At 44.0% G+C, this 20,000-nt stretch overlaps 40 non-coding genes across 40 annotated transcripts in view; 19 read left to right on the top strand and 21 right to left on the bottom strand.

Moving 5' to 3' along the window:
- Positions 1 to 153: 153 nt before the first annotated feature.
- On the bottom strand, positions 154 to 246 carry Trnay-gua (transfer RNA tyrosine (anticodon GUA)). The gene is made up of 2 exons: positions 210 to 246; positions 154 to 189 (listed from the first exon to the last, which is right to left on the bottom strand). It is a non-coding gene; the product is annotated as a tRNA-Tyr (tRNA).
- A 546-nt stretch (positions 247 to 792) lies between these two features.
- Trnal-caa (transfer RNA leucine (anticodon CAA)) lies at positions 793 to 916 on the top strand. The gene is made up of 2 exons: positions 793 to 830; positions 871 to 916. It is a non-coding gene; the product is annotated as a tRNA-Leu (tRNA).
- Positions 917 to 1,144: 228 nt separating this feature from the next.
- On the bottom strand, positions 1,145 to 1,237 carry Trnay-gua (transfer RNA tyrosine (anticodon GUA)). Its single transcript has 2 exons — positions 1,201 to 1,237; positions 1,145 to 1,180 (listed from the first exon to the last, which is right to left on the bottom strand). It is a non-coding gene; the product is annotated as a tRNA-Tyr (tRNA).
- A 546-nt stretch (positions 1,238 to 1,783) lies between these two features.
- On the top strand, positions 1,784 to 1,907 carry Trnal-caa (transfer RNA leucine (anticodon CAA)). Its single transcript has 2 exons — positions 1,784 to 1,821; positions 1,862 to 1,907. It is a non-coding gene; the product is annotated as a tRNA-Leu (tRNA).
- A 228-nt stretch (positions 1,908 to 2,135) lies between these two features.
- On the bottom strand, positions 2,136 to 2,228 carry Trnay-gua (transfer RNA tyrosine (anticodon GUA)). Its single transcript has 2 exons — positions 2,192 to 2,228; positions 2,136 to 2,171 (listed from the first exon to the last, which is right to left on the bottom strand). It is a non-coding gene; the product is annotated as a tRNA-Tyr (tRNA).
- A 546-nt stretch (positions 2,229 to 2,774) lies between these two features.
- On the top strand, positions 2,775 to 2,898 carry Trnal-caa (transfer RNA leucine (anticodon CAA)). The gene is made up of 2 exons: positions 2,775 to 2,812; positions 2,853 to 2,898. It is a non-coding gene; the product is annotated as a tRNA-Leu (tRNA).
- Positions 2,899 to 3,126: 228 nt separating this feature from the next.
- Trnay-gua (transfer RNA tyrosine (anticodon GUA)) lies at positions 3,127 to 3,219 on the bottom strand. The gene is made up of 2 exons: positions 3,183 to 3,219; positions 3,127 to 3,162 (listed from the first exon to the last, which is right to left on the bottom strand). It is a non-coding gene; the product is annotated as a tRNA-Tyr (tRNA).
- Positions 3,220 to 3,765: 546 nt separating this feature from the next.
- Trnal-caa (transfer RNA leucine (anticodon CAA)) lies at positions 3,766 to 3,889 on the top strand. The gene is made up of 2 exons: positions 3,766 to 3,803; positions 3,844 to 3,889. It is a non-coding gene; the product is annotated as a tRNA-Leu (tRNA).
- Positions 3,890 to 4,117: 228 nt separating this feature from the next.
- On the bottom strand, positions 4,118 to 4,210 carry Trnay-gua (transfer RNA tyrosine (anticodon GUA)). The gene is made up of 2 exons: positions 4,174 to 4,210; positions 4,118 to 4,153 (listed from the first exon to the last, which is right to left on the bottom strand). It is a non-coding gene; the product is annotated as a tRNA-Tyr (tRNA).
- Positions 4,211 to 4,756: 546 nt separating this feature from the next.
- Positions 4,757 to 4,880, top strand: Trnal-caa (transfer RNA leucine (anticodon CAA)). Its single transcript has 2 exons — positions 4,757 to 4,794; positions 4,835 to 4,880. It is a non-coding gene; the product is annotated as a tRNA-Leu (tRNA).
- A 228-nt stretch (positions 4,881 to 5,108) lies between these two features.
- On the bottom strand, positions 5,109 to 5,201 carry Trnay-gua (transfer RNA tyrosine (anticodon GUA)). Its single transcript has 2 exons — positions 5,165 to 5,201; positions 5,109 to 5,144 (listed from the first exon to the last, which is right to left on the bottom strand). It is a non-coding gene; the product is annotated as a tRNA-Tyr (tRNA).
- A 546-nt stretch (positions 5,202 to 5,747) lies between these two features.
- Positions 5,748 to 5,871, top strand: Trnal-caa (transfer RNA leucine (anticodon CAA)). The gene is made up of 2 exons: positions 5,748 to 5,785; positions 5,826 to 5,871. It is a non-coding gene; the product is annotated as a tRNA-Leu (tRNA).
- Positions 5,872 to 6,099: 228 nt separating this feature from the next.
- On the bottom strand, positions 6,100 to 6,192 carry Trnay-gua (transfer RNA tyrosine (anticodon GUA)). The gene is made up of 2 exons: positions 6,156 to 6,192; positions 6,100 to 6,135 (listed from the first exon to the last, which is right to left on the bottom strand). It is a non-coding gene; the product is annotated as a tRNA-Tyr (tRNA).
- A 546-nt stretch (positions 6,193 to 6,738) lies between these two features.
- On the top strand, positions 6,739 to 6,862 carry Trnal-caa (transfer RNA leucine (anticodon CAA)). The gene is made up of 2 exons: positions 6,739 to 6,776; positions 6,817 to 6,862. It is a non-coding gene; the product is annotated as a tRNA-Leu (tRNA).
- A 228-nt stretch (positions 6,863 to 7,090) lies between these two features.
- Trnay-gua (transfer RNA tyrosine (anticodon GUA)) lies at positions 7,091 to 7,183 on the bottom strand. Its single transcript has 2 exons — positions 7,147 to 7,183; positions 7,091 to 7,126 (listed from the first exon to the last, which is right to left on the bottom strand). It is a non-coding gene; the product is annotated as a tRNA-Tyr (tRNA).
- A 546-nt stretch (positions 7,184 to 7,729) lies between these two features.
- Trnal-caa (transfer RNA leucine (anticodon CAA)) lies at positions 7,730 to 7,853 on the top strand. The gene is made up of 2 exons: positions 7,730 to 7,767; positions 7,808 to 7,853. It is a non-coding gene; the product is annotated as a tRNA-Leu (tRNA).
- Positions 7,854 to 8,081: 228 nt separating this feature from the next.
- Trnay-gua (transfer RNA tyrosine (anticodon GUA)) lies at positions 8,082 to 8,174 on the bottom strand. The gene is made up of 2 exons: positions 8,138 to 8,174; positions 8,082 to 8,117 (listed from the first exon to the last, which is right to left on the bottom strand). It is a non-coding gene; the product is annotated as a tRNA-Tyr (tRNA).
- Positions 8,175 to 8,720: 546 nt separating this feature from the next.
- Positions 8,721 to 8,844, top strand: Trnal-caa (transfer RNA leucine (anticodon CAA)). The gene is made up of 2 exons: positions 8,721 to 8,758; positions 8,799 to 8,844. It is a non-coding gene; the product is annotated as a tRNA-Leu (tRNA).
- A 228-nt stretch (positions 8,845 to 9,072) lies between these two features.
- Positions 9,073 to 9,165, bottom strand: Trnay-gua (transfer RNA tyrosine (anticodon GUA)). The gene is made up of 2 exons: positions 9,129 to 9,165; positions 9,073 to 9,108 (listed from the first exon to the last, which is right to left on the bottom strand). It is a non-coding gene; the product is annotated as a tRNA-Tyr (tRNA).
- A 546-nt stretch (positions 9,166 to 9,711) lies between these two features.
- Positions 9,712 to 9,835, top strand: Trnal-caa (transfer RNA leucine (anticodon CAA)). The gene is made up of 2 exons: positions 9,712 to 9,749; positions 9,790 to 9,835. It is a non-coding gene; the product is annotated as a tRNA-Leu (tRNA).
- Positions 9,836 to 10,063: 228 nt separating this feature from the next.
- Trnay-gua (transfer RNA tyrosine (anticodon GUA)) lies at positions 10,064 to 10,156 on the bottom strand. The gene is made up of 2 exons: positions 10,120 to 10,156; positions 10,064 to 10,099 (listed from the first exon to the last, which is right to left on the bottom strand). It is a non-coding gene; the product is annotated as a tRNA-Tyr (tRNA).
- A 546-nt stretch (positions 10,157 to 10,702) lies between these two features.
- Trnal-caa (transfer RNA leucine (anticodon CAA)) lies at positions 10,703 to 10,826 on the top strand. The gene is made up of 2 exons: positions 10,703 to 10,740; positions 10,781 to 10,826. It is a non-coding gene; the product is annotated as a tRNA-Leu (tRNA).
- A 228-nt stretch (positions 10,827 to 11,054) lies between these two features.
- Positions 11,055 to 11,147, bottom strand: Trnay-gua (transfer RNA tyrosine (anticodon GUA)). Its single transcript has 2 exons — positions 11,111 to 11,147; positions 11,055 to 11,090 (listed from the first exon to the last, which is right to left on the bottom strand). It is a non-coding gene; the product is annotated as a tRNA-Tyr (tRNA).
- A 546-nt stretch (positions 11,148 to 11,693) lies between these two features.
- Positions 11,694 to 11,817, top strand: Trnal-caa (transfer RNA leucine (anticodon CAA)). Its single transcript has 2 exons — positions 11,694 to 11,731; positions 11,772 to 11,817. It is a non-coding gene; the product is annotated as a tRNA-Leu (tRNA).
- A 228-nt stretch (positions 11,818 to 12,045) lies between these two features.
- Trnay-gua (transfer RNA tyrosine (anticodon GUA)) lies at positions 12,046 to 12,138 on the bottom strand. The gene is made up of 2 exons: positions 12,102 to 12,138; positions 12,046 to 12,081 (listed from the first exon to the last, which is right to left on the bottom strand). It is a non-coding gene; the product is annotated as a tRNA-Tyr (tRNA).
- Positions 12,139 to 12,684: 546 nt separating this feature from the next.
- Trnal-caa (transfer RNA leucine (anticodon CAA)) lies at positions 12,685 to 12,808 on the top strand. Its single transcript has 2 exons — positions 12,685 to 12,722; positions 12,763 to 12,808. It is a non-coding gene; the product is annotated as a tRNA-Leu (tRNA).
- Positions 12,809 to 13,036: 228 nt separating this feature from the next.
- Trnay-gua (transfer RNA tyrosine (anticodon GUA)) lies at positions 13,037 to 13,129 on the bottom strand. The gene is made up of 2 exons: positions 13,093 to 13,129; positions 13,037 to 13,072 (listed from the first exon to the last, which is right to left on the bottom strand). It is a non-coding gene; the product is annotated as a tRNA-Tyr (tRNA).
- Positions 13,130 to 13,675: 546 nt separating this feature from the next.
- On the top strand, positions 13,676 to 13,799 carry Trnal-caa (transfer RNA leucine (anticodon CAA)). Its single transcript has 2 exons — positions 13,676 to 13,713; positions 13,754 to 13,799. It is a non-coding gene; the product is annotated as a tRNA-Leu (tRNA).
- Positions 13,800 to 14,027: 228 nt separating this feature from the next.
- On the bottom strand, positions 14,028 to 14,120 carry Trnay-gua (transfer RNA tyrosine (anticodon GUA)). Its single transcript has 2 exons — positions 14,084 to 14,120; positions 14,028 to 14,063 (listed from the first exon to the last, which is right to left on the bottom strand). It is a non-coding gene; the product is annotated as a tRNA-Tyr (tRNA).
- Positions 14,121 to 14,666: 546 nt separating this feature from the next.
- Positions 14,667 to 14,790, top strand: Trnal-caa (transfer RNA leucine (anticodon CAA)). The gene is made up of 2 exons: positions 14,667 to 14,704; positions 14,745 to 14,790. It is a non-coding gene; the product is annotated as a tRNA-Leu (tRNA).
- Positions 14,791 to 15,018: 228 nt separating this feature from the next.
- Positions 15,019 to 15,111, bottom strand: Trnay-gua (transfer RNA tyrosine (anticodon GUA)). Its single transcript has 2 exons — positions 15,075 to 15,111; positions 15,019 to 15,054 (listed from the first exon to the last, which is right to left on the bottom strand). It is a non-coding gene; the product is annotated as a tRNA-Tyr (tRNA).
- An 898-nt stretch (positions 15,112 to 16,009) lies between these two features.
- On the bottom strand, positions 16,010 to 16,102 carry Trnay-gua (transfer RNA tyrosine (anticodon GUA)). Its single transcript has 2 exons — positions 16,066 to 16,102; positions 16,010 to 16,045 (listed from the first exon to the last, which is right to left on the bottom strand). It is a non-coding gene; the product is annotated as a tRNA-Tyr (tRNA).
- Positions 16,103 to 16,648: 546 nt separating this feature from the next.
- Trnal-caa (transfer RNA leucine (anticodon CAA)) lies at positions 16,649 to 16,772 on the top strand. The gene is made up of 2 exons: positions 16,649 to 16,686; positions 16,727 to 16,772. It is a non-coding gene; the product is annotated as a tRNA-Leu (tRNA).
- Positions 16,773 to 17,000: 228 nt separating this feature from the next.
- Positions 17,001 to 17,093, bottom strand: Trnay-gua (transfer RNA tyrosine (anticodon GUA)). Its single transcript has 2 exons — positions 17,057 to 17,093; positions 17,001 to 17,036 (listed from the first exon to the last, which is right to left on the bottom strand). It is a non-coding gene; the product is annotated as a tRNA-Tyr (tRNA).
- A 546-nt stretch (positions 17,094 to 17,639) lies between these two features.
- Trnal-caa (transfer RNA leucine (anticodon CAA)) lies at positions 17,640 to 17,763 on the top strand. Its single transcript has 2 exons — positions 17,640 to 17,677; positions 17,718 to 17,763. It is a non-coding gene; the product is annotated as a tRNA-Leu (tRNA).
- A 228-nt stretch (positions 17,764 to 17,991) lies between these two features.
- On the bottom strand, positions 17,992 to 18,084 carry Trnay-gua (transfer RNA tyrosine (anticodon GUA)). The gene is made up of 2 exons: positions 18,048 to 18,084; positions 17,992 to 18,027 (listed from the first exon to the last, which is right to left on the bottom strand). It is a non-coding gene; the product is annotated as a tRNA-Tyr (tRNA).
- Positions 18,085 to 18,630: 546 nt separating this feature from the next.
- Positions 18,631 to 18,754, top strand: Trnal-caa (transfer RNA leucine (anticodon CAA)). The gene is made up of 2 exons: positions 18,631 to 18,668; positions 18,709 to 18,754. It is a non-coding gene; the product is annotated as a tRNA-Leu (tRNA).
- A 228-nt stretch (positions 18,755 to 18,982) lies between these two features.
- Positions 18,983 to 19,075, bottom strand: Trnay-gua (transfer RNA tyrosine (anticodon GUA)). Its single transcript has 2 exons — positions 19,039 to 19,075; positions 18,983 to 19,018 (listed from the first exon to the last, which is right to left on the bottom strand). It is a non-coding gene; the product is annotated as a tRNA-Tyr (tRNA).
- A 546-nt stretch (positions 19,076 to 19,621) lies between these two features.
- On the top strand, positions 19,622 to 19,745 carry Trnal-caa (transfer RNA leucine (anticodon CAA)). The gene is made up of 2 exons: positions 19,622 to 19,659; positions 19,700 to 19,745. It is a non-coding gene; the product is annotated as a tRNA-Leu (tRNA).
- Positions 19,746 to 19,973: 228 nt separating this feature from the next.
- The window catches only part of Trnay-gua (transfer RNA tyrosine (anticodon GUA)), a 93-nt gene continuing 66 nt past the window's right edge, over positions 19,974 to 20,000 (bottom strand). The window contains exon 2 of the tRNA in view: positions 19,974 to 20,000. This exon is cut by the window's right edge and continues 9 nt beyond it. This is a non-coding gene — a tRNA (tRNA-Tyr).

The following is a 20,000-nucleotide window of genomic DNA, read 5'->3' as shown; positions in this document are numbered from 1 at the left end:
AATTGCAGCCATTTATTTCCTTTAGTGCATTATTTAGGCTTTGATTGCATTCTGCTTCATCTATCTTAAATATCTTAAAGCGTCAAGAGTGGCATGAACAAAACTGAAAGGATATTGGTCCTCTTAAATGTGGTTATTAATAGCAAAAAGTTGTCCCGCGAGCCGGATTCGAACCAGCGACCTAAGGATTGCCAATTACAGCTTTGCCACTACAGTCCTCCGCTCTACCAACTGAGCTATCACGGGCCTTGACACTTCAGGTCGTTTGAAAAGACGCCTCTCTTTCTAATCAATAGGGCCTTCCTCGCTTGACTGCTCAAACACTTCCTCCTTGCTGACAGTGTGTTGTGGGTAGCAATCTGCCGAAAAGATGTGTAAACTCATTTCAACCTCTGAGCCACACATGTCTCCTAACACCAGTCTCCAGTTCGATTAGTTGACATATGCCGGGTGATTACGGAATCTTTTAGTAAGGAGTCGAATCCTCACAAACAGGCTGATTTCTAAGAGAAAAACCTGAATGATCCGCATTAGCATTCGCTCAGATGTGTGCAGACTACTAAGCAAGTCCAAACCTCGTCATAATTGAGAGTTACAAGAAGAGCCGATCCATTACATCAGTTGTGTTGAATATAAGAAGCTTTGAGGAGGCAAGAACACAGATGAATGAAAATAGCAACTCTAAAACTGTCTAGAATGCATGCAGACTTGTTAGGTGTATCAGCATCAATTCAATGGTAAGGAATACATGTGTGACTTCAAAAGCGTAAAGATATCACTTTTGACATCGTTGTCAGGATGGCCAAGCGGTCTAAGGCGCCAGACTCAAGGTATTGCATCAGACCTTCTCCCCTAGTGGAGGTACGGGTGTTCTGGTCCACGAATGTGGGCGTGGGTTCAAATCCCACTCCTGACACACTTTTTTCCTCCCTCCAATCAAGCCGTTTTCGGAAGTCAGGAATCAGACTAGCATTTGGGGCTCTTTGGGGTAAATTGCAGCCATTTATTTCCTTTAGTGCATTATTTAGGCTTTGATTGCATTCTGCTTCATCTATCTTAAATATCTTAAAGCGTCAAGAGTGGCATGAACAAAACTGAAAGGATATTGGTCCTCTTAAATGTGGTTATTAATAGCAAAAAGTTGTCCCGCGAGCCGGATTCGAACCAGCGACCTAAGGATTGCCAATTACAGCTTTGCCACTACAGTCCTCCGCTCTACCAACTGAGCTATCACGGGCCTTGACACTTCAGGTCGTTTGAAAAGACGCCTCTCTTTCTAATCAATAGGGCCTTCCTCGCTTGACTGCTCAAACACTTCCTCCTTGCTGACAGTGTGTTGTGGGTAGCAATCTGCCGAAAAGATGTGTAAACTCATTTCAACCTCTGAGCCACACATGTCTCCTAACACCAGTCTCCAGTTCGATTAGTTGACATATGCCGGGTGATTACGGAATCTTTTAGTAAGGAGTCGAATCCTCACAAACAGGCTGATTTCTAAGAGAAAAACCTGAATGATCCGCATTAGCATTCGCTCAGATGTGTGCAGACTACTAAGCAAGTCCAAACCTCGTCATAATTGAGAGTTACAAGAAGAGCCGATCCATTACATCAGTTGTGTTGAATATAAGAAGCTTTGAGGAGGCAAGAACACAGATGAATGAAAATAGCAACTCTAAAACTGTCTAGAATGCATGCAGACTTGTTAGGTGTATCAGCATCAATTCAATGGTAAGGAATACATGTGTGACTTCAAAAGCGTAAAGATATCACTTTTGACATCGTTGTCAGGATGGCCAAGCGGTCTAAGGCGCCAGACTCAAGGTATTGCATCAGACCTTCTCCCCTAGTGGAGGTACGGGTGTTCTGGTCCACGAATGTGGGCGTGGGTTCAAATCCCACTCCTGACACACTTTTTTCCTCCCTCCAATCAAGCCGTTTTCGGAAGTCAGGAATCAGACTAGCATTTGGGGCTCTTTGGGGTAAATTGCAGCCATTTATTTCCTTTAGTGCATTATTTAGGCTTTGATTGCATTCTGCTTCATCTATCTTAAATATCTTAAAGCGTCAAGAGTGGCATGAACAAAACTGAAAGGATATTGGTCCTCTTAAATGTGGTTATTAATAGCAAAAAGTTGTCCCGCGAGCCGGATTCGAACCAGCGACCTAAGGATTGCCAATTACAGCTTTGCCACTACAGTCCTCCGCTCTACCAACTGAGCTATCACGGGCCTTGACACTTCAGGTCGTTTGAAAAGACGCCTCTCTTTCTAATCAATAGGGTCTTCCTCGCTTGACTGCTCAAACACTTCCTCCTTGCTGACAGTGTGTTGTGGGTAGCGATCTGCCGAAAAGATGTGTAAACTCATTTCAACCTCTGAGCCACACATGTCTCCTAACACCAGTCTCCAGTTCGATTAGTTGACATATGCCGGGTGATTACGGAATCTTTTAGTAAGGAGTCTAATCCTCACAAACGGGCTAATTTCTAAGAGAAACCCCTGAATGATCCGCATTAGCATTCGCTCAGATGTGTGCAGACTACTAAGCAAGTCCAAACCTCGTCATAATTGAGAGTTACAAGAAGAGTCGATCCATTACATCAGTTGTGTTGAATATAAGAAGCTTTGAGGAGGCAAGAACACAGATGAATGAAAATAGCAACTCTAAAACTGTCTAGAATGCATGCAGACTTGTTAGGTGTATCAGCATCAATTCAATGGTAAGGAATACATGTGTGACTTCAAAAGCGTAAAGATATCACTTTTGACATGGTTGTCAGGATGGCCAAGCGGTCTAAGGCGCCAGACTCAAGGTATTGCATCAGACCTTCTCCCCTAGTGGAGGTACGGGTGTTCTGGTCCACGAATGTGGGCGTGGGTTCAAATCCCACTCCTGACACACTTTTTTCCTCCCTCCAATCAAGCCGTTTTCGGAAGTCAGGAATCAGACTAGCATTTGGGGCTCTTTGGGGTAAATTGCAGCCATTTATTTCCTTTAGTGCATTATTTAGGCTTTGATTGCATTCTGCTTCATCTATCTTAAATATCTTAAAGCGTCAAGAGTGGCATGAACAAAACTGAAAGGATATTGGTCCTCTTAAATGTGGTTATTAATAGCAAAAAGTTGTCCCGCGAGCCGGATTCGAACCAGCGACCTAAGGATTGCCAATTACAGCTTTGCCACTACAGTCCTCCGCTCTACCAACTGAGCTATCACGGGCCTTGACACTTCAGGTCGTTTGAAAAGACGCCTCTCTTTCTAATCAATAGGGTCTTCCTCGCTTGACTGCTCAAACACTTCCTCCTTGCTGACAGTGTGTTGTGGGTAGCGATCTGCCGAAAAGATGTGTAAACTCATTTCAACCTCTGAGCCACACATGTCTCCTAACACCAGTCTCCAGTTCGATTAGTTGACATATGCCGGGTGATTACGGAATCTTTTAGTAAGGAGTCTAATCCTCACAAACGGGCTAATTTCTAAGAGAAACCCCTGAATGATCCGCATTAGCATTCGCTCAGATGTGTGCAGACTACTAAGCAAGTCCAAACCTCGTCATAATTGAGAGTTACAAGAAGAGTCGATCCATTACATCAGTTGTGTTGAATATAAGAAGCTTTGAGGAGGCAAGAACACAGATGAATGAAAATAGCAACTCTAAAACTGTCCAGAATGCATGCAGACTTGTTGGGTGTATCAGCATCAATTCAATGGTAAGGAATACATGTGTGACTTCAAAAGCGTAAAGATATCACTTTTGACATCGTTTTCAGGATGGCCGAGCGGTCTAAGGCGCCAGACTCAAGGTATTGCATCAGACCTTCTCCCCTAGTGGAGGTACGGGTGTTCTGGTCCACGAATGTGGGCGTGGGTTCAAATCCCACTCCTGACACACTTTTTTCCTCCCTCCAATCAAGCCGTTTTCGGAAGTCAGGAATCAGACTAGCATTTGGGGCTCTTTGGGGTAAATTGCAGCCATTTATTTCCTTTAGTGCATTATTTAGGCTTTGATTGCATTCTGCTTCATCTATCTTAAATATCTTAAAGCGTCAAGAGTGGCATGAACAAAACTGAAAGGATATTGGTCCTCTTAAATGTGGTTATTAATAGCAAAAAGTTGTCCCGCGAGCCGAATTCGAACCAGCGACCTAAGGATTGCCAATTACAGCTTTGCCACTACAGTCCTCCGCTCTACCAACTGAGCTATCACGGGCCTTGACACTTCAGGTCGTTTGAAAAGACGCCTCTCTTTCTAATCAATAGGGCCTTCCTCGCTTGACTGCTCAAACACTTCCTCCTTGCTGACAGTGTGTTGTGGGTAGCAATCTGCCGAAAAGATGTGTAAACTCATTTCAACCTCTGAGCCACACATGTCTCCTAACACCAGTCTCCAGTTCGATTAGTTGACATATGCCGGGTGATTACGGAATCTTTTAGTAAGGAGTCGAATCCTCACAAACAGGCTGATTTCTAAGAGAAAAACCTGAATGATCCGCATTAGCATTCGCTCAGATGTGTGCAGACTACTAAGCAAGTCCAAACCTCGTCATAATTGAGAGTTACAAGAAGAGTCGATCCATTACATCAGTTGTGTTGAATATAAGAAGCTTTGAGGAGGCAAGAACACAGATGAATGAAAATAGCAACTCTAAAACTGTCCAGAATGCATGCAGACTTGTTAGGTGTATCAGCATCAATTCAATGGTAAGGAATACATGTGTGACTTCAAAAGCGTAAAGATATCACTTTTGACATCGTTGTCAGGATGGCCAAGCGGTCTAAGGCGCCAGACTCAAGGTATTGCATCAGACCTTCTCCCCTAGTGGAGGTACGGGTGTTCTGGTCCACGAATGTGGGCGTGGGTTCAAATCCCACTCCTGACACACTTTTTTCCTCCCTCCAATCAAGCCGTTTTCGGAAGTCAGGAATCAGACTAGCATTTGGGGCTCTTTGGGGTAAATTGCAGCCATTTATTTCCTTTAGTGCATTATTTAGGCTTTGATTGCATTCTGCTTCATCTATCTTAAATATCTTAAAGCGTCAAGAGTGGCATGAACAAAACTGAAAGGATATTGGTCCTCTTAAATGTGGTTATTAATAGCAAAAAGTTGTCCCGCGAGCCGGATTCGAACCAGCGACCTAAGGATTGCCAATTACAGCTTTGCCACTACAGTCCTCCGCTCTACCAACTGAGCTATCACGGGCCTTGACACTTCAGGTCGTTTGAAAAGACGCCTCTCTTTCTAATCAATAGGGTCTTCCTCGCTTGACTGCTCAAACACTTCCTCCTTGCTGACAGTGTGTTGTGGGTAGCGATCTGCCGAAAAGATGTGTAAACTCATTTCAACCTCTGAGCCACACATGTCTCCTAACACCAGTCTCCAGTTCGATTAGTTGACATATGCCGGGTGATTACGGAATCTTTTAGTAAGGAGTCGAATCCTCACAAACGGGCTAATTTCTAAGAGAAACCCCTGAATGATCCGCATTAGCATTCGCTCAGATGTGTGCAGACTACTAAGCAAGTCCAAACCTCGTCATAATTGAGAGTTACAAGAAGAGTCGATCCATTACATCAGTTGTGTTGAATATAAGAAGCTTTGAGGAGGCAAGAACACAGATGAATGAAAATAGCAACTCTAAAACTGTCCAGAATGCATGCAGACTTGTTGGGTGTATCAGCATCAATTCAATGGTAAGGAATACATGTGTGACTTCAAAAGCGTAAAGATATCACTTTTGACATCGTTTTCAGGATGGCCGAGCGGTCTAAGGCGCCAGACTCAAGGTATTGCATCAGACCTTCTCCCCTAGTGGAGGTACGGGTGTTCTGGTCCACGAATGTGGGCGTGGGTTCAAATCCCACTCCTGACACACTTTTTTCCTCCCTCCAATCAAGCCGTTTTCGGAAGTCAGGAATCAGACTAGCATTTGGGGCTCTTTGGGGTAAATTGCAGCCATTTATTTCCTTTAGTGCATTATTTAGGCTTTGATTGCATTCTGCTTCATCTATCTTAAATATCTTAAAGCGTCAAGAGTGGCATGAACAAAACTGAAAGGATATTGGTCCTCTTAAATGTGGTTATTAATAGCAAAAAGTTGTCCCGCGAGCCGAATTCGAACCAGCGACCTAAGGATTGCCAATTACAGCTTTGCCACTACAGTCCTCCGCTCTACCAACTGAGCTATCACGGGCCTTGACACTTCAGGTCGTTTGAAAAGACGCCTCTCTTTCTAATCAATAGGGCCTTCCTCGCTTGACTGCTCAAACACTTCCTCCTTGCTGACAGTGTGTTGTGGGTAGCAATCTGCCGAAAAGATGTGTAAACTCATTTCAACCTCTGAGCCACACATGTCTCCTAACACCAGTCTCCAGTTCGATTAGTTGACATATGCCGGGTGATTACGGAATCTTTTAGTAAGGAGTCGAATCCTCACAAACAGGCTGATTTCTAAGAGAAAAACCTGAATGATCCGCATTAGCATTCGCTCAGATGTGTGCAGACTACTAAGCAAGTCCAAACCTCGTCATAATTGAGAGTTACAAGAAGAGTCGATCCATTACATCAGTTGTGTTGAATATAAGAAGCTTTGAGGAGGCAAGAACACAGATGAATGAAAATAGCAACTCTAAAACTGTCCAGAATGCATGCAGACTTGTTAGGTGTATCAGCATCAATTCAATGGTAAGGAATACATGTGTGACTTCAAAAGCGTAAAGATATCACTTTTGACATCGTTGTCAGGATGGCCAAGCGGTCTAAGGCGCCAGACTCAAGGTATTGCATCAGACCTTCTCCCCTAGTGGAGGTACGGGTGTTCTGGTCCACGAATGTGGGCGTGGGTTCAAATCCCACTCCTGACACACTTTTTTCCTCCCTCCAATCAAGCCGTTTTCGGAAGTCAGGAATCAGACTAGCATTTGGGGCTCTTTGGGGTAAATTGCAGCCATTTATTTCCTTTAGTGCATTATTTAGGCTTTGATTGCATTCTGCTTCATCTATCTTAAATATCTTAAAGCGTCAAGAGTGGCATGAACAAAACTGAAAGGATATTGGTCCTCTTAAATGTGGTTATTAATAGCAAAAAGTTGTCCCGCGAGCCGGATTCGAACCAGCGACCTAAGGATTGCCAATTACAGCTTTGCCACTACAGTCCTCCGCTCTACCAACTGAGCTATCACGGGCCTTGACACTTCAGGTCGTTTGAAAAGACGCCTCTCTTTCTAATCAATAGGGTCTTCCTCGCTTGACTGCTCAAACACTTCCTCCTTGCTGACAGTGTGTTGTGGGTAGCGATCTGCCGAAAAGATGTGTAAACTCATTTCAACCTCTGAGCCACACATGTCTCCTAACACCAGTCTCCAGTTCGATTAGTTGACATATGCCGGGTGATTACGGAATCTTTTAGTAAGGAGTCGAATCCTCACAAACGGGCTAATTTCTAAGAGAAACCCCTGAATGATCCGCATTAGCATTCGCTCAGATGTGTGCAGACTACTAAGCAAGTCCAAACCTCGTCATAATTGAGAGTTACAAGAAGAGTCGATCCATTACATCAGTTGTGTTGAATATAAGAAGCTTTGAGGAGGCAAGAACACAGATGAATGAAAATAGCAACTCTAAAACTGTCCAGAATGCATGCAGACTTGTTGGGTGTATCAGCATCAATTCAATGGTAAGGAATACATGTGTGACTTCAAAAGCGTAAAGATATCACTTTTGACATCGTTTTCAGGATGGCCGAGCGGTCTAAGGCGCCAGACTCAAGGTATTGCATCAGACCTTCTCCCCTAGTGGAGGTACGGGTGTTCTGGTCCACGAATGTGGGCGTGGGTTCAAATCCCACTCCTGACACACTTTTTTCCTCCCTCCAATCAAGCCGTTTTCGGAAGTCAGGAATCAGACTAGCATTTGGGGCTCTTTGGGGTAAATTGCAGCCATTTATTTCCTTTAGTGCATTATTTAGGCTTTGATTGCATTCTGCTTCATCTATCTTAAATATCTTAAAGCGTCAAGAGTGGCATGAACAAAACTGAAAGGATATTGGTCCTCTTAAATGTGGTTATTAATAGCAAAAAGTTGTCCCGCGAGCCGGATTCGAACCAGCGACCTAAGGATTGCCAATTACAGCTTTGCCACTACAGTCCTCCGCTCTACCAACTGAGCTATCACGGGCCTTGACACTTCAGGTCGTTTGAAAAGACGCCTCTCTTTCTAATCAATAGGGCCTTCCTCGCTTGACTGCTCAAACACTTCCTCCTTGCTGACAGTGTGTTGTGGGTAGCAATCTGCCGAAAAGATGTGTAAACTCATTTCAGCCTCTGAGCCACACATGTCTCCTAACACCAGTCTCCAGTTCGATTAGTTGACATATGCCGGGTGATTACGGAATCTTTTAGTAAGGAGTCGAATCCTCACAAACAGGCTGATTTCTAAGAGAAAAACCTGAATGATCCGCATTAGCATTCGCTCAGATGTGTGCAGACTACTAAGCAAGTCCAAACCTCGTCATAATTGAGAGTTACAAGAAGAGCCGATCCATTACATCAGTTGTGTTGAATATAAGAAGCTTTGAGGAGGCAAGAACACAGATGAATGAAAATAGCAACTCTAAAACTGTCTAGAATGCATGCAGACTTGTTAGGTGTATCAGCATCAATTCAATGGTAAGGAATACATGTGTGACTTCAAAAGCGTAAAGATATCACTTTTGACATCGTTGTCAGGATGGCCAAGCGGTCTAAGGCGCCAGACTCAAGGTATTGCATCAGACCTTCTCCCCTAGTGGAGGTACGGGTGTTCTGGTCCACGAATGTGGGCGTGGGTTCAAATCCCACTCCTGACACACTTTTTTCCTCCCTCCAATCAAGCCGTTTTCGGAAGTCAGGAATCAGACTAGCATTTGGGGCTCTTTGGGGTAAATTGCAGCCATTTATTTCCTTTAGTGCATTATTTAGGCTTTGATTGCATTCTGCTTCATCTATCTTAAATATCTTAAAGCGTCAAGAGTGGCATGAACAAAACTGAAAGGATATTGGTCCTCTTAAATGTGGTTATTAATAGCAAAAAGTTGTCCCGCGAGCCGGATTCGAACCAGCGACCTAAGGATTGCCAATTACAGCTTTGCCACTACAGTCCTCCGCTCTACCAACTGAGCTATCACGGGCCTTGACACTTCAGGTCGTTTGAAAAGACGCCTCTCTTTCTAATCAATAGGGTCTTCCTCGCTTGACTGCTCAAACACTTCCTCCTTGCTGACAGTGTGTTGTGGGTAGCGATCTGCCGAAAAGATGTGTAAACTCATTTCAACCTCTGAGCCACACATGTCTCCTAACACCAGTCTCCAGTTCGATTAGTTGACATATGCCGGGTGATTACGGAATCTTTTAGTAAGGAGTCGAATCCTCACAAACGGGCTAATTTCTAAGAGAAACCCCTGAATGATCCGCATTAGCATTCGCTCAGATGTGTGCAGACTACTAAGCAAGTCCAAACCTCGTCATAATTGAGAGTTACAAGAAGAGTCGATCCATTACATCAGTTGTGTTGAATATAAGAAGCTTTGAGGAGGCAAGAACACAGATGAATGAAAATAGCAACTCTAAAACTGTCTAGAATGCATGCAGACTTGTTAGGTGTATCAGCATCAATTCAATGGTAAGGAATACATGTGTGACTTCAAAAGCGTAAAGATATCACTTTTGACATCGTTGTCAGGATGGCCAAGCGGTCTAAGGCGCCAGACTCAAGGTATTGCATCAGACCTTCTCCCCTAGTGGAGGTACGGGTGTTCTGGTCCACGAATGTGGGCGTGGGTTCAAATCCCACTCCTGACACACTTTTTTCCTCCCTCCAATCAAGCCGTTTTCGGAAGTCAGGAATCAGACTAGCATTTGGGGCTCTTTGGGGTAAATTGCAGCCATTTATTTCCTTTAGTGCATTATTTAGGCTTTGATTGCATTCTGCTTCATCTATCTTAAATATCTTAAAGCGTCAAGAGTGGCATGAACAAAACTGAAAGGATATTGGTCCTCTTAAATGTGGTTATTAATAGCAAAAAGTTGTCCCGCGAGCCGGATTCGAACCAGCGACCTAAGGATTGCCAATTACAGCTTTGCCACTACAGTCCTCCGCTCTACCAACTGAGCTATCACGGGCCTTGACACTTCAGGTCGTTTGAAAAGACGCCTCTCTTTCTAATCAATAGGGTCTTCCTCGCTTGACTGCTCAAACACTTCCTCCTTGCTGACAGTGTGTTGTGGGTAGCGATCTGCCGAAAAGATGTGTAAACTCATTTCAACCTCTGAGCCACACATGTCTCCTAACACCAGTCTCCAGTTCGATTAGTTGACATATGCCGGGTGATTACGGAATCTTTTAGTAAGGAGTCTAATCCTCACAAACGGGCTAATTTCTAAGAGAAACCCCTGAATGATCCGCATTAGCATTCGCTCAGATGTGTGCAGACTACTAAGCAAGTCCAAACCTCGTCATAATTGAGAGTTACAAGAAGAGTCGATCCATTACATCAGTTGTGTTGAATATAAGAAGCTTTGAGGAGGCAAGAACACAGATGAATGAAAATAGCAACTCTAAAACTGTCCAGAATGCATGCAGACTTGTTGGGTGTATCAGCATCAATTCAATGGTAAGGAATACATGTGTGACTTCAAAAGCGTAAAGATATCACTTTTGACATCGTTGTCAGGATGGCCGAGCGGTCTAAGGCGCCAGACTCAAGGTATTGCATCAGACCTTCTCCCCTAGTGGAGGTACGGGTGTTCTGGTCCACGAATGTGGGCGTGGGTTCAAATCTCACTCCTGACACACTTTTTTCCTCCCTCCAATCAAGCCGTTTTCGGAAGTCAGGAATCAGACTAGCATTTGGGGCTCTTTGGGGTAAATTGCAGCCATTTATTTCCTTTAGTGCATTATTTAGGCTTTGATTGCATTCTGCTTCATCTATCTTAAATATCTTAAAGCGTCAAGAGTGGCATGAACAAAACTGAAAGGATATTGGTCCTCTTAAATGTGGTTATTAATAGCAAAAAGTTGTCCCGCGAGCCGGATTCGAACCAGCGACCTAAGGATTGCCAATTACAGCTTTGCCACTACAGTCCTCCGCTCTACCAACTGAGCTATCACGGGCCTTGACACTTCAGGTCGTTTGAAAAGACGCCTCTCTTTCTAATCAATAGGGCCTTCCTCGCTTGACTGCTCAAACACTTCCTCCTTGCTGACAGTGTGTTGTGGGTAGCAATCTGCCGAAAAGATGTGTAAACTCATTTCAACCTCTGAGCCACACATGTCTCCTAACACCAGTCTCCAGTTCGATTAGTTGACATATGCCGGGTAATTACGGAATCTTTTAGTAAGGAGTCGAATCCTCACAAACAGGCTGATTTCTAAGAGAAAAACATGAATGATCCGCATTAGCATTCGCTCAGATGTGTGCAGACTACTAAGCAAGTCCAAACCTCGTCATAATTGAGAGTTACAAGAAGAGCCGATCCATTACATCAGTTGTGTTGAATATAAGAAGCTTTGAGGAGGCAAGAACACAGATGAATGAAAATAGCAACTCTAAAACTGTCTAGAATGCATGCAGACTTGTTAGGTGTATCAGCATCAATTCAATGGTAAGGAATACATGTGTGACTTCAAAAGCGTAAAGATATCACTTTTGACATCGTTGTCAGGATGGCCAAGCGGTCTAAGGCGCCAGACTCAAGGTATTGCATCAGACCTTCTCCCCTAGTGGAGGTACGGGTGTTCTGGTCCACGAATGTGGGCGTGGGTTCAAATCCCACTCCTGACACACTTTTTTCCTCCCTCCAATCAAGCCGTTTTCGGAAGTCAGGAATCAGACTAGCATTTGGGGCTCTTTGGGGTAAATTGCAGCCATTTATTTCCTTTAGTGCATTATTTAGGCTTTGATTGCATTCTGCTTCATCTATCTTAAATATCTTAAAGCGTCAAGAGTGGCATGAACAAAACTGAAAGGATATTGGTCCTCTTAAATGTGGTTATTAATAGCAAAAAGTTGTCCCGCGAGCCGGATTCGAACCAGCGACCTAAGGATTGCCAATTACAGCTTTGCCACTACAGTCCTCCGCTCTACCAACTGAGCTATCACGGGCCTTGACACTTCAGGTCGTTTGAAAAGACGCCTCTCTTTCTAATCAATAGGGCCTTCCTCGCTTGACTGCTCAAACACTTCCTCCTTGCTGACAGTGTGTTGTGGGTAGCAATCTGCCGAAAAGATGTGTAAACTCATTTCAACCTCTGAGCCACACATGTCTCCTAACACCAGTCTCCAGTTCGATTAGTTGACATATGCCGGGTAATTACGGAATCTTTTAGTAAGGAGTCGAATCCTCACAAACAGGCTGATTTCTAAGAGAAAAACCTGAATGATCCGCATTAGCATTCGCTCAGATGTGTGCAGACTACTAAGCAAGTCCAAACCTCGTCATAATTGAGAGTTACAAGAAGAGCCGATCCATTACATCAGTTGTGTTGAATATAAGAAGCTTTGAGGAGGCAAGAACACAGATGAATGAAAATAGCAACTCTAAAACTGTCTAGAATGCATGCAGACTTGTTAGGTGTATCAGCATCAATTCAATGGTAAGGAATACATGTGTGACTTCAAAAGCGTAAAGATATCACTTTTGACATCGTTGTCAGGATGGCCAAGCGGTCTAAGGCGCCAGACTCAAGGTATTGCATCAGACCTTCTCCCCTAGTGGAGGTACGGGTGTTCTGGTCCACGAATGTGGGCGTGGGTTCAAATCCCACTCCTGACACACTTTTTTCCTCCCTCCAATCAAGCCGTTTTCGGAAGTCAGGAATCAGACTAGCATTTGGGGCTCTTTGGGGTAAATTGCAGCCATTTATTTCCTTTAGTGCATTATTTAGTCTTTGATTGCATTCTGCTTCATCTATCTTAAATATCTTAAAGCGTCAAGAGTGGCATGAACAAAACTGAAAGGATATTGGTCCTCTTAAATGTGGTTATTAATAGCAAAAAGTTGTCCCGCGAGCCGGATTCGAACCAGCGACCTAAGGATTGCCAATTACAGCTTTGCCACTACAGTCCTCCGCTCTACCAACTGAGCTATCACGGGCCTTGACACTTCAGGTCGTTTGAAAAGACGCCTCTCTTTCTAATCAATAGGGTCTTCCTCGCTTGACTGCTCAAACACTTCCTCCTTGCTGACAGTGTGTTGTGGGTAGCGATCTGCCGAAAAGATGTGTAAACTCATTTCAACCTCTGAGCCACACATGTCTCCTAACACCAGTCTCCAGTTCGATTAGTTGACATATGCCGGGTGATTACGGAATCTTTTAGTAAGGAGTCTAATCCTCACAAACGGGCTAATTTCTAAGAGAAACCCCTGAATGATCCGCATTAGCATTCGCTCAGATGTGTGCAGACTACTAAGCAAGTCCAAACCTCGTCATAATTGAGAGTTACAAGAAGAGTCGATCCATTACATCAGTTGTGTTGAATATAAGAAGCTTTGAGGAGGCAAGAACACAGATGAATGAAAATAGCAACTCTAAAACTGTCCAGAATGCATGCAGACTTGTTGGGTGTATCAGCATCAATTCAATGGTAAGGAATACATGTGTGACTTCAAAAGCGTAAAGATATCACTTTTGACATCGTTGTCAGGATGGCCGAGCGGTCTAAGGCGCCAGACTCAAGGTATTGCATCAGACCTTCTCCCCTAGTGGAGGTACGGGTGTTCTGGTCCACGAATGTGGGCGTGGGTTCAAATCCCACTCCTGACACACTTTTTTCCTCCCTCCAATCAAGCCGTTTTCGGAAGTCAGGAATCAGACTAGCATTTGGGGCTCTTTGGGGTAAATTGCAGCCATTTATTTCCTTTAGTGCATTATTTAGGCTTTGATTGCATTCTGCTTCATCTATCTTAAATATCTTAAAGCGTCAAGAGTGGCATGAACAAAACTGAAAGGATATTGGTCCTCTTAAATGTGGTTATTAATAGCAAAAAGTTGTCCCGCGAGCCGGATTCGAACCAGCGACCTAAGGATTGCCAATTACAGCTTTGCCACTACAGTCCTCCGCTCTACCAACTGAGCTATCACGGGCCTTGACACTTCAGGTCGTTTGAAAAGACGCCTCTCTTTCTAATCAATAGGGCCTTCCTCGCTTGACTGCTCAAACACTTCCTCCTTGCTGACAGTGTGTTGTGGGTAGCAATCTGCCGAAAAGATGTGTAAACTCATTTCAACCTCTGAGCCACACATGTCTCCTAACACCAGTCTCCAGTTCGATTAGTTGACATATGCCGGGTGATTACGGAATCTTTTAGTAAGGAGTCGAATCCTCACAAACAGGCTGATTTCTAAGAGAAAAACCTGAATGATCCGCATTAGCATTCGCTCAGATGTGTGCAGACTACTAAGCAAGTCCAAACCTCGTCATAATTGAGAGTTACAAGAAGAGCCGATCCATTACATCAGTTGTGTTGAATATAAGAAGCTTTGAGGAGGCAAGAACACAGATGAATGAAAATAGCAACTCTAAAACTGTCTAGAATGCATGCAGACTTGTTAGGTGTATCAGCATCAATTCAATGGTAAGGAATACATGTGTGACTTCAAAAGCGTAAAGATATCACTTTTGACATCGTTGTCAGGATGGCCAAGCGGTCTAAGGCGCCAGACTCAAGGTATTGCATCAGACCTTCTCCCCTAGTGGAGGTACGGGTGTTCTGGTCCACGAATGTGGGCGTGGGTTCAAATCCCACTCCTGACACACTTTTTTCCTCCCTCCAATCAAGCCGTTTTCGGAAGTCAGGAATCAGACTAGCATTTGGGGCTCTTTGGGGTAAATTGCAGCCATTTATTTCCTTTAGTGCATTATTTAGGCTTTGATTGCATTCTGCTTCATCTATCTTAAATATCTTAAAGCGTCAAGAGTGGCATGAACAAAACTGAAAGGATATTGGTCCTCTTAAATGTGGTTATTAATAGCAAAAAGTTGTCCCGCGAGCCGGATTCGAACCAGCGACCTAAGGATTGCCAATTACAGCTTTGCCACTACAGTCCTCCGCTCTACCAACTGAGCTATCACGGGCCTTGACACTTCAGGTCGTTTGAAAAGACGCCTCTCTTTCTAATCAATAGGGTCTTCCTCGCTTGACTGCTCAAACACTTCCTCCTTGCTGACAGTGTGTTGTGGGTAGCGATCTGCCGAAAAGATGTGTAAACTCATTTCAACCTCTGAGCCACACATGTCTCCTAACACCAGTCTCCAGTTCGATTAGTTGACATATGCCGGGTGATTACGGAATCTTTTAGTAAGGAGCCTAATCCTCACAAACGGGCTAATTTCTAAGAGAAAACCCTGAATGATCCGCATTAGCATTCGCTCAGATGTGTGCAGACTACTAAGCAAGTCCAAACCTCGTCATAATTGAGAGTTACAAGAAGAGCCGATCCATTACATCAGTTGTGTTGAATATAAGAAGCTTTGAGGAGGCAAGAACACAGATGAATGAAAATAGCAACTCTAAAACTGTCTAGAATGCATGCAGACTTGTTAGGTGTATCAGCATCAATTCAATGGTAAGGAATACATGTGTGACTTCAAAAGCGTAAAGATATCACTTTTGACATCGTTTTCAGGATGGCCAAGCGGTCTAAGGCGCCAGACACAAGGTATTGCATCAGACCTTCTCCCCTAGTGGAGGTACGGGTGTTCTGGTCCACGAATGTGGGCGTGGGTTCACATCCCACTCCTGACACACTTTCTTCCTCCCTCCAATCAAGCCGTTTTCGGAAGTCAGGAATCAGACTAGCATTTGGGGCTCTTTGGGGTAAATTGCAGCCATTTATTTCCTTTAGTGCATTATTTAGGCTTTGATTGCATTCTGCTTCATCTATCTTAAATATCTTAAAGCGTCAAGAGTGGCATGAACAAAACTGAAAGGATATTGGTCCTCTTAAATGTGGTTATTAATAGCAAAAAGTTGTCCCGCGAGCCGGATTCGAACCAGCGACCTAAGGATTGCCAATTACAGCTTTGCCACTACAGTCCTCCGCTCTACCAACTGAGCTATCACGGGCCTTGACACTTCAGGTCGTTTGAAAAGACGCCTCTCTTTCTAATCAATAGGGTCTTCCTCGCTTGACTGCTCAAACACTTCCTCCTTGCTGACAGTGTGTTGTGGGTAGCGATCTGCCGAAAAGATGTGTAAACTCATTTCAACCTCTGAGCCACACATGTCTCCTAACACCAGTCTCCAGTTCGATTAGTTGACATATGCCGGGTGATTACGGAATCTTTTAGTAAGGAGTCTAATCCTCACAAACGGGCTAATTTCTAAGAGAAACCCCTGAATGATCCGCATTAGCATTCGCTCAGATGTGTGCAGACTACTAAGCAAGTCCAAACCTCGTCATAATTGAGAGTTACAAGAAGAGTCGATCCATTACATCAGTTGTGTTGAATATAAGAAGCTTTGAGGAGGCAAGAACACAGATGAATGAAAATAGCAACTCTAAAACTGTCCAGAATGCATGCAGACTTGTTGGGTGTATCAGCATCAATTCAATGGTAAGGAATACATGTGTGACTTCAAAAGCGTAAAGATATCACTTTTGACATCGTTGTCAGGATGGCCGAGCGGTCTAAGGCGCCAGACTCAAGGTATTGCATCAGACCTTCTCCCCTAGTGGAGGTACGGGTGTTCTGGTCCACGAATGTGGGCGTGGGTTCAAATCCCACTCCTGACACACTTTTTTCCTCCCTCCAATCAAGCCGTTTTCGGAAGTCAGGAATCAGACTAGCATTTGGGGCTCTTTGGGGTAAATTGCAGCCATTTATTTCCTTTAGTGCATTATTTAGGCTTTGATTGCATTCTGCTTCATCTATCTTAAATATCTTAAAGCGTCAAGAGTGGCATGAACAAAACTGAAAGGATATTGGTCCTCTTAAATGTGGTTATTAATAGCAAAAAGTTGTCCCGCGAGCCGGATTCGAACCAGCGACCTAAGGATTGCCAATTACAGCTTTGCCACTACAGTCCTCCGCTCTACCAACTGAGCTATCACGGGCCTTGACACTTCAGGTCGTTTGAAAAGACGCCTCTCTTTCTAATCAATAGGGCCTTCCTCGCTTGACTGCTCAAACACTTCCTCCTTGCTGACAGTGTGTTGTGGGTAGCAATCTGCCGAAAAGATGTGTAAACTCATTTCAACCTCTGAGCCACACATGTCTCCTAACACCAGTCTCCAGTTCGATTAGTTGACATATGCCGGGTGATTACGGAATCTTTTAGTAAGGAGTCGAATCCTCACAAACAGGCTGATTTCTAAGAGAAAAACCTGAATGATCCGCATTAGCATTCGCTCAGATGTGTGCAGACTACTAAGCAAGTCCAAACCTCGTCATAATTGAGAGTTACAAGAAGAGCCGATCCATTACATCAGTTGTGTTGAATATAAGAAGCTTTGAGGAGGCAAGAACACAGATGAATGAAAATAGCAACTCTAAAACTGTCTAGAATGCATGCAGACTTGTTAGGTGTATCAGCATCAATTCAATGGTAAGGAATACATGTGTGACTTCAAAAGCGTAAAGATATCACTTTTGACATCGTTGTCAGGATGGCCAAGCGGTCTAAGGCGCCAGACTCAAGGTATTGCATCAGACCTTCTCCCCTAGTGGAGGTACGGGTGTTCTGGTCCACGAATGTGGGCGTGGGTTCAAATCCCACTCCTGACACACTTTTTTCCTCCCTCCAATCAAGCCGTTTTCGGAAGTCAGGAATCAGACTAGCATTTGGGGCTCTTTGGGGTAAATTGCAGCCATTTATTTCCTTTAGTGCATTATTTAGGCTTTGATTGCATTCTGCTTCATCTATCTTAAATATCTTAAAGCGTCAAGAGTGGCATGAACAAAACTGAAAGGATATTGGTCCTCTTAAATGTGGTTATTAATAGCAAAAAGTTGTCCCGCGAGCCGGATTCGAACCAGCGACCTAAGGATTGCCAATTACAGCTTTGCCACTACAGTCCTCCGCTCTACCAACTGAGCTATCACGGGCCTTGACACTTCAGGTCGTTTGAAAAGACGCCTCTCTTTCTAATCAATAGGGTCTTCCTCGCTTGACTGCTCAAACACTTCCTCCTTGCTGACAGTGTGTTGTGGGTAGCGATCTGCCGAAAAGATGTGTAGACTCATTTCAACCTCTGAGCCACACATGTCTCCTAACACCAGTCTCCAGTTCGATTAGTTGACATATGCCGGGTGATTACGGAATCTTTTAGTAAGGAGTCTAATCCTCACAAACGGGCTAATTTCTAAGAGAAAACCCTGAATGATCCGCATTAGCATTCGCTCAGATGTGTGCAGACTACTAAGCAAGTCCAAACCTCGTCATAATTGAGAGTTACAAGAAGAGTCGATCCATTACATCAGTTGTGTTGAATATAAGAAGCTTTGAGGAGGCAAGAACACAGATGAATGAAAATAGCAACTCTAAAACTGTCCAGAATGCATGCAGACTTGTTGGGTGTATCAGCATCAATTCAATGGTAAGGAATACATGTGTGACTTCAAAAGCGTAAAGATATCACTTTTGACATCGTTGTCAGGATGGCCAAGCGGTCTAAGGCGCCAGACTCAAGGTATTGCATCAGACCTTCTCCCCTAGTGGAGGTACGGGTGTTCTGGTCCACGAATGTGGGCGTGGGTTCAAATCCCACTCCTGACACACTTTTTTCCTCCCTCCAATCAAGCCGTTTTCGGAAGTCAGGAATCAGACTAGCATTTGGGGCTCTTTGGGGTAAATTGCAGCCATTTATTTCCTTTAGTGCATTATTTAGGCTTTGATTGCATTCTGCTTCATCTATCTTAAATATCTTAAAGCGTCAAGAGTGGCATGAACAAAACTGAAAGGATATTGGTCCTCTTAAATGTGGTTATTAATAGCAAAAAGTTGTCCCGCGAGCCGGATTCGAACCAGCGACCTAAGGATTGCCAATTACAGCTTTGCCACTACAGTCCTCCGCTCTACCAACTGAGCTATCACGGGCCTTGACACTTCAGGTCGTTTGAAAAGACGCCTCTCTTTCTAATCAATAGGGCCTTCCTCGCTTGACCGCTCAAACACTTCCTCCTTGCTGACAGTGTGTTGTGGGTATCAATCTGCCGAAAAGATGTGTAAACTCATTTCAACCTCTGAGCCACACATGTCTCCTAGCACCAGTCTCCAGTTCGATTAGTTGACATATGCCGGGTGATTACGGAATCTTTTAGAAAGGAGTCGAATCCTCACAAACAGGCTGATTTCTAAGAGAAAAACCTGAATGATCCGCATTAGCATTCGCTCAGATGTGTGCAGACTACTAAGCAAGTCCAAACCTCGTCATAATTGAGAGTTACAAGAAGAGTCGATCCATTACATCAGTTTTGTTGAATATAAGAAGCTTTGAGGAGGCAAGAACACAGATGAATGAAAATAGCAACTCTAAAACTGTCCAGAATGCATGCAGACTTGTTGGGTGTATCAGCATCAATTCAATGGTAAGGAATACATGTGTGACTTCAAAAGCGTAAAGATATCACTTTTGACATCGTTGTTAGGATGGCCGAGCAGTCTAAGGCGCCAGACTCAAGGTATTGCATCAGACCTTCTCCCCTAGTGGAGGTACGGGTGTTCTGGTCCACGAATGTGGGCGTGGGTTCAAATCCCACTCCTGACACACTTTTTTCCTCCCTCCAATCAAGCCGTTTTCGGAAGTCAGGAATCAGACTAGCATTTGGGGCTCTTTGGGGTAAATTGCAGCCATTTATTTCCTTTAGTGCATTATTTAGGCTTTGATTGCATTCTGCTTCATCTATCTTAAATATCTTAAAGCGTCAAGAGTGGCATGAACAAAACTGAAAGGATATTGGTCCTCTTAAATGTGGTTATTAATAGCAAAAAGTTGTCCCGCGAGCCGGATTCGAACCAGCGA

Source organism: Haliotis asinina, chromosome 7 (genome assembly GCF_037392515.1).
Source record: "Haliotis asinina isolate JCU_RB_2024 chromosome 7, JCU_Hal_asi_v2, whole genome shotgun sequence".
In the NCBI taxonomy this organism is placed as follows: domain Eukaryota; kingdom Metazoa; phylum Mollusca; class Gastropoda; order Lepetellida; family Haliotidae; genus Haliotis; species Haliotis asinina.
The sequence above is the reverse complement of the archived record's forward strand: the minus strand, read 5'-3'. Positions and strand labels throughout refer to the sequence as shown.